We start from the raw sequence: 19,803 nt of genomic DNA on the forward strand, positions 1-19,803 counted from the left end.
AGTCATAGAGGCAGAATGAGAAGTTCTTTCTCCCTGCTCAGGAAAATGTCGTGCTAGCACCTCTTTGGACACAAGGAGGATAATTAAGAAGCATGGTTACTATGTTGACAATCTGATGTTATAAAAAGATTCAAAAGATACTTCATAAGTTAATTATTTCATTCATAAATCATTAAATAGTAGCAGACACGTTGAACAGAAACCAAAAACAAATTATGGATTTAATTTCTCTATACATATAGTAAAGCACTTCCCATTACATGACATATGAGTTGAAGATTCTCCCAAACTTTCAAACATAAATTCCATTACCACATCGATTTTTAAAAAGTCATTAATTGTTTTTAAGCCATTCTAAAAAACTGAAACTAGCAAATTAATTTTTGAAAAATCCATTGGTTTTATCTGAAGGCATTCAAATAAATCTCACCAATGTAAGTCTGAACTGTCATTCTGTTACTAATCAATATTCCTGCTTTATCTGAGCAAATGATTGTTGGCATTTTCCACAGTTTCACAAACATCCAAAAGTCTCACTAAGCTATGATTTTTCACCATTTTTTATACAGAATAAGGCTAGAAAAGAGTAACCGCAAAAAGGAGAACCTTCTGGGAAAGCCACTACCCCAAGTGCGATTCCAATTAAAAAACAAAAACAGAATTGCAACTTCTTAGTTCAACTATTCTCCCAGGCCCCAAAAGTCAGAATTACAAGTTTGACGTTAATGAGACAAATGTGAAGATGAGCCCTTAGCAAACCACACCTGCCAGTCCTTACAGATAACTCTGTAGGTTTGCTCGAAGAAATCATTTTTATTTGGCATCAGGAATGTTTGAACCTGCTGCGTTTGTCTTCGCTCTTGGCTAGTTTTGTTTCTGCTCCTCTTGAGAATCTCTTTTCTTTACACTTTCTGTTCCCAAAGTCAACAGAGCCCCGTGGAGTCCCGCCTGCGCGGTCACAGGACCTGCAAGGCCAGCGGTCCAGCACAGGGGACCCGGAGGCAAGGTGGGGCGGTGCGTCTCCTTCACCATCTCCGCCTCTCTGGGGAGGACACACTCTGGTGTGGCCCACGTGGCTCGTAGGACAGGAACCGCCGCCTCACCCGCGGCCGCGTCGGAGCCCCGCGACGCGCCACGCCAGCTCCAGCGCGCCTTGAGAAAGGGCGGCGGGACCGCGCGGCTGCCGACGGCGCCCTCCTGTGGCGCGGGCCGCGCTCTGCGTGCGTCTCCCGGCGGCCCCCGCGCCTCCTCGCCGCGCCCCTCCGCCCCCTCCCGCGGCTCCCGAGCGGTCGGGCAGGGCTCCACGGGGGCCGCGCTTCTACCGCCGGCCTCGCTCCGGCCGGGGCGGGTGACCATCCCCGGCGTTTTCCGTGAGGGAAGCGGAGGCCGGCGCTTTCCCGGGCTTCCCGAAGTGCTTTCCCGGGCGCGGCTGGCTCCCTGCGGGCGGCGTTATTTTTCCCCGCCTTTCTCCAGCGGCTCCCAAGGCCCAGCCCAAGGAGTCCCTGGTGCCCTTTACTTGCACCGTATTTTAAAGGACCCACCCCCCACCATTTTTCCAATTCCAGTTCCCACCTCTCCATGCAAGTCCAAGTTCTTTCACGTGAGGTAGGCGCCCGGTATGCTTCAAAGAGACTTTGGAAAAAGGAAGACCACCCACATGAAAATAAGTAGAGACTAGTTGTTGAGAATTTGCTAGAGCAAGAGAGTCAGCCACCATCACTTGCATTTGGCAGATACTCCAAGGCAGGCAAAGAAATGGGAAAGCTTTATGTGAACAAAAAGGCTTCAAGTCTGCTCTGATTGAAGGTTGTTGGCAGGGAGAAGCTGGAGGTGGCTAACTCGAAGCCTGGAATCCTGTGTTTGGAGAGCATATTTGACTTTTACCGGGTGGTGCTGAATCGGAAGAGGGGCCACCCCTCGTGCCCCCACCCCTTGTCCCCAACCCGGCACAAATTCAGGAAGCTGGCAGTCATAGGCTCACGGTTTGAGCTGATTACTGCAGATGGTATGACTCCGCTTCCCAGGCTGGTTGCTGCAGAGGTTAGGGGTCAGTTCTACTTTTGTACCAGATCTGGCGATTGTCCCTTTGTATATCCAGTCTCTCAGCAGTGATACCCTTCCATTTCCTCTGGGTTAACAAACTTCCAGGTGAAAAGGCCCATCCTGCAGGGGTCAGGGCTTGCCTAGGCACTGGATGTTAGCGTGTCCTGAGAGAGAAATGCTTCAAGTGGGAGGCATCACCTGCACCCAGACTGCGCCCAGGGCGCAGGCCCTAATTCTGTAATGAAGACAGGTAGCTGAGCTTTTTTAATTTAAAAATTGTGACATCAGTTCCCTCACCCACTCTTCTCCATCCCCAGTTCCGCTGCAGAATTTTTTATAGAGGTTATAGAAAACTCACCATATATTCTCATGGAGTTGTGCTGAAAAACGGTACATTCCACCCAAGCCTCTTTGTTACTCAAGAGGAAGAGGTAGGGTGTGGTGGACATTCTGTGGTCACAAATTTGGTATTAATGCAGTTTCTGTATTTACAAAAAGCCCAGCATTTTTATTTTTGCCATTTCCTGTACCTGAATTTTTACCACTGTTTAAGGAAATACCCAGAGCCCCCATGCTCAGGAACCTTCAGAACCTTTGCAGATTCTTCCATCAAGAAGGGAAGTTTCAACCTATTCTGTTTCTCCTTCAGTTCTGCTTAACAGAAGTTGAATGGTCTACTTTTGATTCACTGGTTGCTATTCAGTTTGTTTTGTCAGCTGTTTATTAATCTGTAACTTCCTGCTAAGATGTAGGGTGTGCTTTTAAACAAAACCTTACACAGCATAAGTTTTATTTTGGGACTGGCCACACTAATATATAAAGAGGATCTGCGAGAGTTACTCAGTCCTGTAAGCTACTTTGTTCAACAAAATGTTGTGAGTACTCATTAAACGGTTCAGTTCACTGGTGAGGGGAAATGAATGAGATCATCGCAGCTTTGGAAAATTTACCATCTTAGTTGATCGAAACAAGTGTTATGAAGTGTGGTAAGTATAATGATAGATGTACAAGGTATGGGGGGTTCAATAGAGGAATTGGAAAATTCTAGGACAACAGGGGAGACAAAGTTTTCATAAAAGAGACACTGGAAGGGACTGTGGAAAGATTTTCAGCTAGGGCATGACATAATAAAGATTCCACAGTCTGGTGACAGTGGGGAGGACAGATTGGACAAGGATGAGCTTGAAGACAGGAAAATTATTTGAAGGTTTTTTTGGGGGGGTGCATCCTGGGAATCGAACCCGGGCCTCCTGCATGGAAGGCGAGCATTCTACCACTGATATTTGAAGGTTCTTAAACAGGCTATTGCAATGGTTTAGGCAAGAGATGATAAGGTCTGAATTGAAGACAGAAGTGAGGAGTTGGAGAGGAGATTTGGTAAATTGTTTACATAGGATGGAACAGTGAGAGGTGAGGAAGGAGTTGAGCCAAAGTTTCTGGTTTGGAACACTTGGTAAATGGTCTTACTGTTGAATGAGATTAAAAAAAAAAGGGAGAGAAGCAGATGTGGAAGATGAAGTTGTAGAGCCTGTGGATATACTTTTGGACCTGTTCAAGTTAAGGTACCACATGGAGACATCCTATCAGTCATTGGAAGTAAAGTTTGTAGTTTGAGAAAAAAGGTCTAGACTGGAAATACAGATTCCAGAGTTGCTTAACAGTTTAAAAGTGTGAGTCTGTAAAAAACTGTATGTTCTGCTTATGGTGCTTGACAAATGACTGGCACTTCAAAAGTATATCTACTTTTCATTTTAAAATACAAAAGTTTTCAGATGAAATGTAAGAGGGTTCCAGATCACAGCTTTTTTTCTTTAAAGGTGTCAGCTTTTATGTTGGAGTTTGAGGATATAGGGGGAGGGCAATACAAACTGAAGACAATCCACGGATGGACATTTAGAAGGGTTATATGGGCATTAGAAATGTTAGCCGCTTTTTCAATTCCAGACATTCTGGGGGTGGGGGGTGGGGGACTTTGATAACAATGGAAAACTGTATAGTTGCTTTTAATCTTAGAATACTGTAAATTGAGGGTTCTTCTCCCAAAATGCCTTTATAGCCCCAAAGATGCTGGCCAAAAATGTAGTGGACTTGTCTTCTTTTATCATACAAAGTGAGATTTTGAAGAATACCTTTTTATAAAACTAGCCTTTGCGTCCATGAATCCAACCTAACCCTAACCTTAACTCTTACACTAAACTGTAACTCTAGCCCCAACTCTAAACTTAACTATGACACTGAATTCTTACCCTAAGCCTAAACCTAAATTTAAGCCTTGGCTAAACTGAACCCTAACTCTAACACAAACCATAAAACTAAGCATAACCCTAACTCTAGCCTTAACCCTATTTCTTGACACTAACCCTAACCCTAACCCTAACCCTAAGGCCTTGAAGCTGACTTTTTTAGGGATTGGCCCTTGTTTTAGTTTCCTTGGCTTCTCAGCAAATATCATTTAAATAATGTTAATTTATTTGCTCATGTTTGTTTGTTTTTTTAGTTGTGAAAAATAACATCTATACAAAAAAGCAGTACATTTCAAAGCACACTGCAGTAATTAGTTATAGAACAGATTTCAGAGTTTGGTATGAGTTACAGTTCCACAATTTCAGGTTTTTAATTCTAGCTGCTCTAAGACACTGAAGACTGAAAGAAATATCAATATAATGATTCAGCAGTCATATTCATTTCTTAAATCCTGTCTTCTCTGATAAAACTTCACCTTCTCCTTTGACCTTTTACCCACTCTTTAGGGGTATTTGGGCTATGATCATTCTGATTTTTTCATATTAGAAAGAGTTGTTGGTAATATGGGATAGGGGGATGGAACTGGTTGATGTTCTGGAGAGGCTGGCCATTTGGGTTTCAGGACTTATCTGGCCTAGGAACTCATCTGGAGGTTGTAGGTTTCTGGAAAGTAATCACAGTGCATGGAATGCTTTGTAGAATCTCAGATAGAGCACAAGGTATTCTTTAGGGTTGGCAGGAATGGTTTTGGTTGGGGTTTGGCAAATCATGGTAAATTTTCTCATGGTTTTGAGATTGGGAAAAAAATGAAACCAAGGCATCATTAAGGCAGTGCTTTCCCCCCAAAGACAGTGGTATTTTGAGGGTGGCTGTTGGCCATCCTTGGTCCTTGTCACACGTTAAGGCAAGTGGTGGCTTCTGCCTTTTTTTCTGGTTCTGTTCATCTTCAGCTCTTGTTTCTGGAGGATTTCTCTCTCTCTGTCTGAATTTCATTCCACTCTAAAGGACTCCAGTAACAGGATTAAGACCCATCCTAATTGAAGTGGGCTACACCTTAACGGAAGTAACCTCATCAAAAGGCTCTACTTACAATGGGTTCACACCCATAGTAACAGATTAAGTTTAAGAACATGTTTTTCTGGAGTACATGCAGCTCCAAACCACCATAGCTCCATTAGGAAAAAAAATATTCCTTAAGACTCTAATAGCTAGATAACCAAAATTGAGAAATGGATTTTAGATGAAATGAGTAATTTATAAGCAGATTGTCAACAGACCATTTTTAGTTGTACATTATCATTAGCTAGCCTGGCCTTTCTAATAAAGATAGCCAGAGACCTACAATTTATTGCAGGATGTCTGCAGAGGCATTCTATCATCTGCTCTCTGAATTCAGTAAGTATGCCCAGTAAGAATTACTGTGAGAATTCAGTGAACATCTCTGAGAGTCAAAATCCAAATTGCGAGTCCATTTTCATGACTTCACAGAGGTGTATGCTAACCTTGACCCCAGTCTTCCAGGACTCCCAAAGTATCAGGCTTTTCTATTCCAGAAAACCTCTAGAAAACTGGGCCTCACCAGCTCTTACATTTATATCTAAATCCCAATGTGACCCCAATTTAGGTCTTAGAACTAGGACATATCTAGATGAGTCTACCAGTCATTAAGACAATGTGTGTATTAGGCTTTGGGTGTTAATGCAATATAAGATGTTATATTAAGGCGGGCCATGGTGGCTTAGCAGACAGAGTTCTCGCCTGCCATGCCAGAGACCCGGGTTCAATTCCCAGTGCCTGCCCATGCAGGGAAAAAAAAAAGATGTTAGATTGTGTTCAGAGACTTTATAGTTAGGCAGAGTAATATGGACTACCATACATAAAAAACAATGGAAGAGTATGATGGGTCAGAAAGTAACTCAGTGCTTCATTATGTGGTACAGACCTAGATACTGAAATGGTTCAAAATGATAGGTATCAGTGGGCAGTATTTTCTCTCATTTGTGCAATACTTAAGCATCTTATCAAAACATTTTAACACACATTCAGTCCTTCCTTGTATCCTTGGAGGATGGTAGGCAGGTATTAGTATGACTATTCTTATTTGCAAATGCAGAAATAGATTTAAAAGAATTAATTATTTCCCCCAAATCTCCCAGCATAAATGGTGAAGCAGAGGCTTGATCTCAAGTCAGTGAACTTCAAATCCATTATGTAGCTCCTTCTGTTTCATGGAGTAGATGAGACTTGATCAGGCCTTAGAGGATTGAATAAAATTTGAGAGCCAGGGAAAGGTGTTTATGTATTAGACAGATTTCAAAAAGAAGTCAGTGAAGTTTTCGAGCAGGATAATGACATAGAGAAAAGTCAGTTTGATAAAGTGTGCAAGGAAGACTAGGACAAGGAGACCGGAGAGGCAGGAAGGCGACCTAGGTGGCTGTTGGGTGTGGAAACAAAGAAGAATCTGGAATGGGGTGGCAGGAGTTGGCATAAAGTGGAATTAAATGTCTTTAAGAAAGTCAACTCAAAGGGCTAGGTCTTAATGTTCAGTTAAGCATGACAGATGAAGAATGTGAAAAAAAACAAAGAATTCCAAATTTCAAATTAACCAAGTATGTGACCTCAGACAAATAAGGAGCTCCTCTGGGCCACTCATACAAAAAAAGGAAAAAAGAGAGAGAGAGAGAGAGAAAAGGTGAACTAGTTCCTCCTTTGGGGGTCTTTTGTGTTTTGTGTTCTGACTAGGAAATTGGGGGTGCAGAGAGATTCAGGGAAGCTCTTTGGGGAAGTTGGTCTGGAAAGAAGCTAATGAGCTCAATTTTGGGCAATTTGACATTGAGGTAAGAGGAGACATCCAAGCAGAAAGTTTCTTCAGGTACCATGAGCTGAAGCCCCACTAGAAACAGAGCCCTTCAGGAGATGTATGTGGCCTCTGTCCCACATCTGTGTCATGTCAGAATGTGATGGCAGGTCCTCTCCTCACAGGTTACTGACACTTTTTATGGGTACGGAATTACTGAACTAATTCATTGCTTTTAATTAATAAGGGTCATTTTTAAATGGCAAGAAATATATAACATTATTTAAAATAATAAAAAAACTAGGGTATATGGAAATGCTCTGGAATGAAGGAAAGATTAAACAAATTATTTGTATTCAATATAAATTAAAATCATGTTTGAAGAATATGGGAACATAAGTGCTCTTAATATGAAGGTAGGTGGAAAAAAACCAGGACATAATATTACATATATAAGAGGATGTGACTAGACAAAAGGACTGGAAAAAATATTGAGTGGTTATCTCTGGCTTATGGTAATGTGATTGATTTGTATTTTCGTGTTTATACTTTGTACTTTCCTGAATTTCCAAATTTTGTACAATGATCCTTTATTAGTCATGTAGTGATAAAAAATATATAGGAAAAAAGAAAGATCAACTACCACTGTTTAAAATCTTTAGATGTGTTGTATCCCTTATAACTCTTTCAAAATAAAATAGCACATGATGGATAGGGAGGTAGCACCTTTTTCTTTCTGACTTAGGAAATATCAGTGGAATGAAATAGATTCTGAGACATGGAACAGAGGGAGAGATGCCTTCACCGGAACAGGGAATAAAACTGAAGAAGATGAAATGCTGCAATAACACAGTGCAGATGGATGCCTTAACTGAAGAAAAATCAGACTACTCTGTGAGGTAGTCTGACCTTTGGTAGCTGTTTGTAGCTCAGATAAATATAAAACAACTCTGGAAGTAGATAAGCATGCAATTATGTCGCAATCGCAAACATACTTCATTGTACAAAGTATTCCATTAGGTTTGCAAACCTCAGGAGGACCTTTGCAGGATTTCCCTTGGTTTTCCACTGGACTGCAAAAATGTTTTCAATGAATGCACACTCAGGTAGAAATGAAAATTGACTATTTTTCATTTATGTGGTAAAGAATCCCATACTATGAAACTTTATTTTTTGAGAATTTTTATAAATATATATATTTATGTATAACTGAATGTGTCCTTGAGGAAAATAATAATTGAAAACCCATAGAAGCATTATCTTAGATTCTTGATATTGATCCATGATAATTCCTGTTTTGTGCTTAGTAAATAGGTCATGTAACACAACAGGACATCCTCATTTGGGGAAATATAGAGTGACCCGATGATCTTTAACTCCAAGGTTTTTGCTAAATGTATTTCATGTGACTTTGTACTATCACCTCAAATGAGACCCATGGGAATTACCTTTAACAGGCCATTCTTTGACCAAAGGAGCCTACCTCTTGATTTAACTTTGGATTTATTTTACTTTTTAAAATTTATTTATTTTACTTTTACCTGTTGTGCCATTGCCCCCCCCCTCCACCCACCAGCTATGAGCTACTCAAAATTCAAAGGACTGGCTCAAATATTTTTTCTCCTCCCTAGACTTTGTGTGGCCTTGTGCATGTTTACCATTGCCATCTCTTCTGGATGCCGTTCTGCCATGGCTAGACAAAGCACACCAGTGTTTGCCTTCTGGAGGTTCAGAGTTCTCTGAATCTGAAGCCCCTTAAACCCCAATACGAAAACAAATCTGAAACGAACCAAAGTGCAGCCTCTCTGGCTGGTTTACTTTGGGAACAGCTTTGTAGTAGACCTTGGTCCACCGGCAGGTGCCAGTCTTCTTGGCTCTGAAGACCCTGGTTTTCCCACTGCTTTCCTCTCCCCAGATCCCCCCGCCACCTACTACCATGTCTGTGATTTTTTTGCTTATATTTTATGTGTCAAATGGGCAAAATTGCTGTATCCAGAGAAAAGTATTTTTCCTAGTTGTAGGATTTTTTTTTTAAATATAGGTTGTCAAAATAAACAGTAAGATTGTTTGCTGATATCACCCTAGAGAAAACCAGAAACATTAGGGAAACAAAAATTCACATGTTGTAACTTCGTTTTCTTTTGAACCTCTCAGTAGAGTGTTTTTGCATCCTTAAAATGTCCAAGAGGGCATTGAGATGTCTGCTGGGAAGTAAGGACAGAGAAGAGTAACAGAATGAAATCTATTTTACCTCATTTATAAAAAATGAAGTAATTGTGCCTAAGAAGGCATTTCTACTGCAGCCCTCTTATCTCATATTACTCGAATGACTGTCCAAATAAACAAGTCACCACACCATATATAATCAGTATGACATCTGGACTCCGTAAGAGGCCACTGTTTCTCTAACTTTAGCTGACCAGTGCACTTCCTGTAGCAGGTTTTGGATTAACTGTCAGAGCCAGAGAGTCCTATTACCCTCCCAACTTGTTTTAGAAACACTCTCCCTTTCTCTCTCCCTTTAGAAACACTGTCCCTTGCTGTACTTATATTATTCCAGCACTTTAAAAACTTACTCTCTTGCCAAATATGTACAAGCAGAGAGCTAATGGGGTTTAGCTATATCTCTTTGAAGAAACACTTAAATCATTGTTGCAACTTATAATTTATAATTCAGAATTCACATGTGCATTTTTGCACCTTTTCCTTGAATAAGTGAGACAAGATTGTGTGTTTTTCACCCATGGCTTAAAGTGTAGGTGAATGAAGGAAGATGAAAAGAAAAGTCGTAATTTGAAGATTTTACTGAAGGAAGGGATTGGGATGACCACTCCGTTGCAGAGTCCAGTGGAATAAACAAGGTCACTACCATTAGGCAGCTTAACTGAATGCGCTTTATACCTTACATTTCAGACGCGACCTCATACTAAACAGGAGTCTCTCCAGGGACCTCACAGATGCAAGCCTGGTAAGTCACTGAGGATTTAAACTTTCATATGAAGCAAAACACTAGCAAGAGTATATTTTAGGAATAAAATTTTATCCTTTTTATTACAATGATTATGTACAAATAAAAATTTTCACATGGTCATAGGGGTGTTTTGGGACTTTTTCCCTTTGGAGGAGGAAAGTCAGAAAAGTATCTGGTTTCATCATTTAAATCTACTCTAGTATAAATTATATTGCCAGTGACCTGGTATTTGAGGATTTGGGCAGGTTAATGACTTATGAATTATGCTTTTCTCTCAATATTTTCAGATATATTTACTGGTTATGCAGCGTTTTCATATACATACACTGAGGGATGATTTTTTTTTTTATTTAAAAAACTCAAGTCTAACCTGAGTCAAGGAGACCTAGTTCCATTTTTTAAGGAGTAGAAACTTTATTTTTTTGTTCTTTATTTAATAGTATCTTTGGTGTTAAAAAGACAAAATCATAACAAAAGTACTGAATGCCTGACCAGAAAACTATTAAAAAAAACTGTTAACTATAAAAATATTAAAATAAGGCATCAGGAATTTCCAAGGAAAAGCCGTACGTGTAAACTTAAAAAAATAGAGGTTAAATTAAAAAAAACTTTTAACTTTCTATTTTGTCCATAAAAATATTCTTATTTTTGTAATCAGGCCTAATATATTGGCTTCTATATTGTCTTTTGCCCTCATCTAATCAGTGGGGAAAAACCTAAATGTGAAATCATTGCAGCATTAAATGTCAAAGAGTAATTTGTGAACCAGACATATCAGATAACTAGTTGCCTTGCAGAGCAGTTGCTAGTAGGAAATGTCAGGTTCCCTTTAAAGACAACTGATGACTACACAAAAACATAAGTTCACAAATAATTAGGAAAATAACTATTTATTTATTTTTCTAATAGAAATATTAGAAAAATTTTCTGTTTTTTTTTCTAATAGAAAGCGGACAATCCTGTGTCATGTTATATATTCCTAAGGAGAATAAATATTGCAAATAGTGTTACTAATAACACTGATTTTATGGTGGTGTGTTAGAAACTGAGTGGAATGCAGTCTGAATTTCAGCCTAATTTCACAATCATCATTAGAAAAAAGGGCAGGATATAAGCATAGGAGTAAGATTAACGTAGAAATGGGTGGATTGGAGAGGGTGGAGCAGTGACTGAGAACTGTACCTGACAGTGTGGCCTACAGCTTTTTAGAGAGTGTTTGATTTATTTTGTAGATATGATCCTGAAAAGACATGCTTTCAGTCAAGAGATAAGATTTTTTTCCTTCTCTCTCCTGGGAACTTCATCCCCCCCCCCCCCCCCCACCACACACACACACACACAGGAGGGAAGGAGTGGAACCTCTGCAATCTCTTTTCTGGAAGCTCTCACTTTCTCCTTGAAAAAGGGTAAATGAATTAAGTTCCCTCTAGGAAGGGATCCTGGCCAAATTAGAGAAACCCAATCCTGGCATTCTAGATGACCCTTTCTTTGGTCCCTGCAATTGTATGCAGAAATACAGGTATGCACAGTTTTCTGGGGTGAGTGGGTGAGTGTTGATAGCTTTCACTGGATTCTCGAAGAAATCCATGGCTCTTCCCCTTATTTGAAGCAACACACCTCTACATATATAGATTGTTAGTAGGAAAGGCACCTGCACAGGTGGAAGAGAGACAAGTCTTTGAATTAAGGCTACCTTTGAAGCTAGGGCTTCTATGTCTTTAGTACTTTATACCCTTCATCCCAGGAAATTCATGAAAAGAACTGGCCCAATTCAAGACCTCTCTGCTTGTACTTTGTAAGGGTACTGTGTGTAGGAGAGAAAGAGGAGGAAAGGCTTGCCAACCCTTTGTAAATAAATACAGGTCTGTCAGTGAGATTTAAGAACACTGATATTGGGTTAGTCTTTCCCACATGGTGAAATAGAGAGGGCCTTGGCCATTGGAGATGTTGAGGTTTACTGGAGTGGTACTGCATTGCATCCAGCAGAGGTTAGGTGAACACTAGTTAACTCAGTGAAGAATAGAACCCTAGAACATTACAATCATAATAAGAAAGAGGAAGGTGTGCTGGCAATCTGAGGAACTAGAGAAGGAGGGAAGTTGGAAGCTAGAAGTAAAAAGTGCTTATAGAATCAAAAGCAGATTGCAGGGTGAAAGGAAGGGATAGTGAAAACTAATTTTCAACTAGTTCTGCTAACAGAGAGTATGCTGTGTGAGATGGGCAGGGCCATAGTGGCCTAAAGATACGACACCAGGTACATTTCCCCAAAGCATGGCTGTGTAAACTACTAAAAATTTCATGATATTATGGGCTGATGTTACCTTAAGAAATCTACTCTGTTTGATTCACATGGAAAGTCAAGCACAGAAATTAATTTAAGATTTCATAAATAATAAGTGCCAGAACTTAAACAGAACATATCTTTTCTTTCCTGTCCATCAAGTGGTCAACTTTTCCCCATATGTGACATTATACTTTTAATCCTTGTGTTTATCTACCACCACAAAAAAATCAGCTTCCTGAGTCATTAGTTATCTCCCTTAGTCTACTCTTCAGACAACTCTACACATCACCTCTTCTTCCCCATCTCTCATCTCTTCCAAACTCCCAAAACTCACCATCGTGCCTTCAGGAACTCATGAGGCATCATCAGTAAATTTCCCCATCTTCTCAAGCTTTTCTTCAGAACTTTTCCTTCACCTAATAACTGAAGCCTCCATCTCTTCTGACAACCTTGCTTCTCCTATAGCTCTCTCAGGTACTGCAAAGGGTAGATGTCCTTTTTGCCCCTCATTACTTCTTGCACACCATTTCTCTCTTATCCTAAAGTCTCTCAAGCTTTGAATCTCATGCCATCAGATTATGTAACACACCATCTTTCATTGTTGAAGTCATCAACTTGAAGCAAGCACCCTCATTTCTAGATCATTTCAGCTTCTGAGTCACTGTCATTCTTTTCAGCACTTTCCCCATATTAATTCTCGATGATTTCTGTATACGCATAAATGATCCTTGCAATATACTGGTCTTTCCTAGTTCCTATTCTCCAATAATCTTTTCCTCCACCCTACCTCAGCCACTACTCTCACCTCATTACCAGTAATTCCAGTCCTCCATGATATTCATTTCATGCGTCTTACTCTCTAACCTCTACCTCTTCTCTTTCCAGTTCACTCATTATACCACTATAATTCCAGCAATCCTTTGATCCCAAAATGGATCCTTCATGCCCATGAATCTTGCCATTGATTCGTTCACCTATTCACTGTCTCTCCCTCCACTCCTTACCCAATTAAAATTCCATGGCCAATTATTATAATCACTCACTTGCTCTTCTCTTTCTTCATCTTTCTCATTTAAGAAAATTATATATCTGGTTAAATCCTACATTTGTTCTACTCTGCTACTGCACTGTGCGGTTGACCATGACACACACACATACACACACACACACACACACACCAGATGGTCTCACTGTAAATTTATGACTATGATCCTCAGGTGGGCCCTTAATGGTGCCTTGTAATCTTATTATATTTCCATAGTCCATATACTCTCTTGCTCTCCTAGAGAACTATTTCATGCCTTTTCTCTCTCTTAAAACCTCAATACATTTTCTCCTATGCTTGCTCTCAATTGATGGCTTTATTTTCTACCTTACTGAGAAAACTGAAGCAATCAGAAAGACCTTTCAAACTCCAACTATACATCTATCTCATGTGAGCCTGTATTCTATGCCTTCCTTCCTGAGCTGTCTGTTCTCCTAAGGGAAATTCCTCTCTGTATGAACTAGAACCCATCACCTATTACCTACTAGAGAATATTCCTCTAGCAATTGTCCTAATTTCTCTACATCTTCATTACCACCGCTCTTTCATGCACTGAATCATTCTCATCAGAACACAAATTTGCTTTATTTCTCCAATCCTAACAAAAAACTTTTTATTGACCTTATCTCCATTTTCTGCTCTACTTTATAAAGACAATTCTCCAAAGAGTTATCTTCTCCAAGTCTTTTTGTCCTATTTTTTCTCTTGAACCTACTATGATCTTTTACTCATACTACTTTAGCAAGCAATGCTTGTAAACATCATTAATAACCTCAGTGTTTTGAAATCCAATGGTCAGTTCTCAATCCTTATCTTACTTGACCAGTGGTCAGTATTTGGCACGTCTGATCACTCTCTCCTCCTTGATATACTTCCTTTCTTCATTCTAAAATTCTGTACTATTCTGATTTCACTTCTATCTAATTTTTCACTCCTTTTCAGTCTCTTTGGCAGGTTCCTTCTATTCTTCTGACCTCTTTGCATTGGAGCACTTCAGGGCTTGTTTCTTGGACATCTTCTATCTGTATGCTTTCTTTTTTGGGTGATCTAATCTAGTCTTATGGCTTTCAATATCATCTACATCCTGATGATTCCTGATAGTTATACATCCAGCTGGGGCTCTCTGTAGAATTCTAGACTTTTATGTCCAACATGACATATCGTGTGAATGTTATATTAGTTGAAGTTCAATCATTAGTTAAGGTTCAATCAGAAGAGCAGAACCACTCTAAATGATGGGAGTAAGGGATTTATTTTAGAGACTAGAATTTATGTACTTCTGGGAGCTCATGAAGAAATCTATGAAAAGCTGTTTGCTTTGTATCAGTGGTGGGTTTGAATTTGCTGTAAGTCAACTGAATTGGCAATTAGGAAGAAAAACTACACATGAAATAAGGGAAAACAAGAAAAAACTGGTAACATATCTGTCTCTCACTGCTGCCAACTTCAACAACATGGATGACTTTGAGAAAGAGCTGGTACCCTTCACCATGGGGCTGCACATATACCTGCCCCAGGTGTCAGTAAAACTGAAGGAGGAAAATTGTTGGGAGCTGGAGGAGTGGTGAGCTCAGCTAGTATCCCATGCCGACAAGTATGGGACAAAATGTGTGGTCCTCAAGAACCCTATACTTACCTTCAGAGTGCTGCTACTTCACCTCCACCTTCCAAACCTTGTGCAAATTTATTGTGGCCAACCTAACCCAGAACCATACAGGAAAAGGAATTCTGGGAATGTGGTTCTTTCTTTGCTAAATTGACCCAGTTCAAAGCCACCACAGATGTCTATGAGAGATCTCAAATTTAACATATCCAGAACTCTCCCCTGAAATCTTCTCCATCTGCAGTCTTTCTCTGTTAATGGCATTCCTATCCTTGCATTTGCTTAGGCCAAAAATTTGGAGTCATCCAGACTCTTCTTTTTCTGTCACACCCACATCCAATTCTTTGGGAAGTCCTGCCGAGCTTTACCTTCAAAATACATCTAAAATCTGATTATATGGTACAAGCCACCATAATTTCCCACCTGGATTATTACAATGATTACCTAATTAAACTCTGCTTCTTCAAAGGCCCACCCCATTCCTAGTATGTTTTCAACATAGCAGCTAAAGTGACCTTTTAAAGCATAAGTCAGATTACTTTATTCTGCTCCCCAAAACTTTTCATCGATCACTTATTTCCTCAAGTTAAACCCCAAATCCTGCAAATAAATGGCCTATGAGTCTCTATGTCATCTGCCACCCCAGTTCCCCACCTTCCATTATCTCTCTGACCTCAGCTGCTAAAATCTTGCTCACACTGTTCCAGCCTTGCTTGTCTCCTGCTGTTCTACATATTGAACACATTTCTCCTCAGGGCTTTTCTATTGTCTGGTTTGTCTACGTGAAACACCCTTCTCCAGAGTTGGACATGACTCTTCTTCACTGACTTCAAGTCTTTGCTTAAATGATACTTCTCAAAAAGAGCTTATCCTAACCGTTCTATCTAAAATTGCAATCTCTCCATACCCATCACCACCTTGTACTTCTAATGCCCCTAACTAACTTTACTGTTTCTTCAGTAACACTTATCTTATTCTAATTTATGCTTTACTTATTATAATTTTTTTTTGTCTCCCTCACCCCAGCTGGAATGAAAGCCTCACAAGGGTAGGAATTTTAGGCTATTTTATTTTACTGATGTGTCCCAGGTGCCAGCTCCAGACACATAGTAGGTGTTCAATAAATATTTGTTGTATGAACTGAATGTTACTAGTCTGTGCGTCCCCTTTAAGTTGGGGCAAAGGGGTATGTTATATTGTACATAACAAAGTTATGTTGTACATTTCTCCATTTATAGGAAGGAAGCACTCTTTCTATATAGTTTCAGGGGATTTCTGCAGGAAAGATCATCTTCCCCATTGTTTTATAGCTTTCAATCATAAGTATCTCTTCTTTTTATCTAACTGAATATTAGTTACAAAACTTTTCATCCTTCTATGCATCCTGAGAGCCCTACATAACAGATTTATTAGGTCACACGTCTTCAGCCTTTTTTTTTTTTTTTTTTTTTGGCCCAAGAGCTGAGTTCTGGATTTCTTTAACCTTTGTTCATAGTTTCTAGCCTTTGAAAGAGGTTTAAAGCAAGGATGTGAAGTCATTTTCAGGAGAAACATAACATTGTTCTAAGTCTGCAACAGAGAGGTCTATGGGAAGAGAAAAATAACTATTTCTGGAACTTAAGATAAAGGAATTCATGGATGGGAGAAGATCCTCCTAGAAAGCCAGGCAAGAGGTAATGATCTTTGGTGATATTAGCAAATCTTAGATTCTGTATTCTTTGCTTGTGGATGACAGAATGAGATTAGTAAGGGAGGGGTGCCATCTTGAAACTAAATGTTATTAAGCCTCTTAAAAATGCCATATGCCTGTCACATGGTGTGTTTGTCACGTTGTACTGTCATGACTTGTTTATGTGACTGTCTCCAGAGTTGGGATGACGTGATTCCTCCCACCTCCATGGCAGTCCCAGGACATGGAGGCAGTTCAGCAAGGACTTGGATAAATGGTGAATGAATAAAATATCTCCTTAGTTGGCATTAGGAAAAGATTGTCCATTATCTCTGTGAGGTTTATCATTCAACTAGGAAAGGGAAAGAGTGTGGAGAAGGAAAGTGGCATTTTTTGAGGGGCTGCTGAGTTGTGTAAAATAGTTTGTACAATGCCCTTCACACACTTGGAACTTATTATATAATGGCCATTTTTAGTTTCTTATTCCTACCAGCTTCATGAGGTGGATGCATTACCCCTTTTTTGACAGGTAAGGAAATTTTGGCTCAGAAAGAGGATAAATACTTGATGATGCTTTAACTAGTGAGTGGTGGAATCAGGATTTATCCCCAAGGTTGTGTACTTTCCTCAGATTCACTGCCCCACCCTTGCTCCAGAGAGGACCATTGGGTGTCTACAGCATATGTGTGTGTGTGCACGTAAAGCATATATTATGCATATATATTCAACGTTCACTATAGACACAGTTGGGAAGCTGGCAAAAACTCATCCCTGGTGCCTTTTAACATCTTTTTATAACCTAACTACTAGACCCCCATCCAGTGTCTCATTTTTTAGATGTCTTTATCCTTAGCAATTATTATTCCATTATTCAAACTCTCTGAGCTTTAATTGGCTCAACTGTAAAATAGAAATAAATATTGCCTTCCCATGGATTCTTTGCAAAGTTTAAGAATAAATGCTAACATTTATTGAATGCTTTCTTTGTATCAGACACTGTTCTAAGCACATTGGATGGGTTATTTTGTGTAATCTTCACAACAATCCTATGAGGTAGGTGAAAATACTATCATCATGAGATTAAATGACCTGTCCAGTGCTACCCAGCTGGCCACTAACAGAGCAAGGATTCAAACTTGGGCACTGTGGCTCCCCAGGCCATTATATTTGTGCTGTCTTGATTAAACCATTCAATCTCTCAAAGATATCCTCTGAAATAAGATAATAATAAAAATAGCTGCTATTTGCTAAATGCCAAGTTGTGCAAAACATTGTATCACTGTAGGTCCCCAGTATCTCACAAGGTTATTATGAGAATTAAATGACATGACAGGTGCCTGCATATAATAGGGAATTAACAAATTGTAGGTCTGGTTTCCATCTGTGATAATCAGTATTAATACTCTTTTACTGAATCTTCCAGAAGGTTTTTCTACACTTATTTATAAATAAATAAATGTACATCAGTTATATTACGTATTCTGTATATTAGCCTATTTTGTTTTTACTTTAAAAAATATCATGAACATCTTTCCATGTCAATAAATATTTTATCAATAACATGTACTCTTAATGGGGGTATTATTGCCCCCAAATTGGTGGAAATTGGTTATGGGAGGTAAAAAAATCTTAAATATTGCAATGGTTTGTGGACCTCTAAAGGGCCACCATATATAAACAGCTATACAGTATTTCTGTGGTATTAAAATTTCATGAGAATGGGCGATTAGGGGTAAAACAAAAAAAAGGTCTTAAAAAGTGCCTTAGGCGGTCAATAATGAAAAAAAAAGTTGAGAAACACTGATCTACAATATCATTCTGTATAATGGAATAGAATTCGTTTGTATGAACAACCATGATTTGTTTAACTGGCATTCTGTTATTGAAAATTGGGGATATTTCCCAATTTTAGCACTGTAAACAGTATAGTGAACATCCTTGCAGCCAAGATTTTGGGCATATTTTAAATTATTTCTTTAGGATCAATTCTTCTAATCTACCCAAAAAGGGGAGGTGAGGCACAGGAAAGCCCTTCACCATCCAGCCCTTGTGTAATTTGTTGTGTGTGCTCTCTGGGTGTGGTAGATCCCCAAAGCTTATTCCTTTCTCTGGATAAGGGCCTTTATGAGTTTTGGGAGAATTCCTTTTGGGGACCTCTGAGTTCTTGTGATGTGGTTCATGACTTGCCCGGCTGGTCATTTCAGCCTCTTCCAACCCTCACTCCCTTTGATCAAGTTCTGCCTCCAGCTTCTTTCTGCTGAGGTGAGGTAGGATTGTCCCTATGAGAAGAACTTTTGGAAACAATCTGTTCCAGTTTGCTAGCTGCCAGAATGCGATATACCAGAAATGGAATGACTTTTATAAGAGGGAATTTATTGAGTTTTACATTTACAGTTCTAAGGCTGTGAAATTATCCAAATTAAAGCAAGTCTAAAGAAATGTCCAATCTAAGGCATCCAGGGAAAGATACCTTGGTTCAAGAAGGCTGATGACATTCAGGGTTTCTCTCTCAACTGGAAGGGCACATGGCGAGCGTGGCGTCATCTGCTAGCTTTCTCTCCGGGCTTCTTATTTCACGAAGCTCCTCTAGTGGTGTACTCCTTCTTTATCTCCAAAGGTAACTCTGCTTGCATGGGCTCTGGCTCTCGTGGATCTCATGGCTCTGTAATTTCTCTTTTAAAGGATTCCAGTAAACTAATCAAGACCCATCTGGAATGGGGTGGAGTCATAACTCCATGGAAGCCATCTGATCAAAAGTTACCACCCACAATTGGGTGGGTCACATCTTCATGGGAACAATAAAAAAAGCTCCCAGCCAGCAATATTGAATGAGGATTAAAGGACATGGCTTTTCTGGGGTCCACCACAGATTCAAACCAGTACATATTCCCTTTGTAAAATGACCTTGTTGACTCTTGTCTGTGGGCCATACCACAGCCCCATAGGAAGAAATGAGCACCTGTGCCCAGCCTTTGATGGAAAGGCAGTGCACTCCCAATGCGGCTCTTTTCTGTTTCTTCCTGCTCTACCATGGAAGACTGATCTAGCAACACCATCTCTGACCACTCTATCCTTTTGGTTTCCCCCCATGGCTTATGGTTACTGTGAAGCATCCTCTCCTCATCCAGGTGAGGGTGGTAGATGAGG

The 19,803-nt window shown here is 39.8% G+C and overlaps 1 protein-coding gene across 2 annotated transcripts in view; it reads left to right on the plus strand.

The window, feature by feature from the left end:
- The first annotated feature begins 2,841 nt into the window (after nt 1–2,841).
- The window catches only part of PSD3 (pleckstrin and Sec7 domain containing 3), a 661,802-nt gene continuing 644,840 nt past the window's right edge, over nt 2,842–19,803 (plus strand). For both annotated transcript variants that reach the window (XM_077152669.1, XM_077152668.1), the window contains exons 1-2: nt 2,842–3,029; nt 9,998–10,052. The gene's annotated coding sequence lies outside the window, so the exon portion shown is untranslated. The remainder of the gene's footprint in view (nt 3,030–9,997; nt 10,053–19,803) is intronic.

The sequence above is a fragment of the Tamandua tetradactyla genome, chromosome 3, assembly GCF_023851605.1.
Source record: "Tamandua tetradactyla isolate mTamTet1 chromosome 3, mTamTet1.pri, whole genome shotgun sequence".
In the NCBI taxonomy this organism is placed as follows: domain Eukaryota; kingdom Metazoa; phylum Chordata; class Mammalia; order Pilosa; family Myrmecophagidae; genus Tamandua; species Tamandua tetradactyla.